This window comes from Arachis duranensis, chromosome 3, assembly GCF_000817695.3.
Source record: "Arachis duranensis cultivar V14167 chromosome 3, aradu.V14167.gnm2.J7QH, whole genome shotgun sequence".
Classification (NCBI taxonomy): domain Eukaryota; kingdom Viridiplantae; phylum Streptophyta; class Magnoliopsida; order Fabales; family Fabaceae; genus Arachis; species Arachis duranensis.
In genome coordinates this window covers 93,599,059-93,600,084 of record NC_029774.3, presented here as the reverse complement: position 1 = coordinate 93,600,084, position 1,026 = coordinate 93,599,059, and positions in this window count along the sequence as shown.

The window sequence follows — 1,026 nt, the reverse complement described above, 5'->3', positions numbered from 1 at the left end:
AAGCGCTTGTTGGGAGGCAACCCAATTTTATTTATCTAATTTTTATTCTATTTTATTGTTATTTTGTGTTTTATTAGGTACATGATCATGAGGAGTCACGAAAAAATCAAAAAAAATTAAAAACAGAGTCAAAAACAGAAGAAAAAAATTTTCACACCCTGGAGGACGCACAGGCTGGCGTTCAACGCCAGTAAGATGCATCTGGCCGGCGTTCAACGCCAGAACAGAGCATCATTCTGGTGCTGAACGCTAGAAACAAGCAACATTCTGGCGCTAAACGCCAGGAATGTGCCCAGAGAAGAAAAGCTGGCGCTGAACGCCAGCAACAAGCATGAAACTGGCGTTCAACGCCAAAAACATGCTTTACATGGGCGTTGAACGCCCAGAACGTGCACCAATGGGCATTTAAACGCCAGAATGGTGTGCCAAGGCAATTTACATGCCAAATTGGTGCAGGGATGGAATTCCTTGACACCTCAGAACCTGTGGACCCCACAGGATCACCTCAGGATCTGTGGACTCCACAGGATCCCCACCTACTATATTCCCACCTTACCTCCTAATCCTATTTTTGTGATTTGTATTCCCCATGTCACACTTCCCAACACTCCGCACCAATCACCTCAATTCCTCTTCCCAATCACCCCCTTCACCATTCACATCCATCCACTCTTCCCCATAAACCCCACCTACCTTCATAAAATTCAAAATCAATTTCCCACCCATTCCCACCCAAAATGGCCGAACATACACCCTCTCCTCTCCCTATAAATACCCTTCCATTCTCCTTCATTTTCACACAACACAAACCCCTCTTCTCCCCCTTAGCCGAACCTACCTCTCTCCCTCTCTACCATATTTTCTTCTTCTTCTTCTTCTCTTCTTTCTTTCTTGCTCGAGGGTGAGCAATATTTTAAGTTTGGTGTGGTAAAAGCATAAGCTTTTTGTTTTTCCATTACCATCAATGGCACCTAAGGCCGGAGTATCCTCTAGAAAAGGAAAAGGGAAGACAAAAGCTTCCACCTC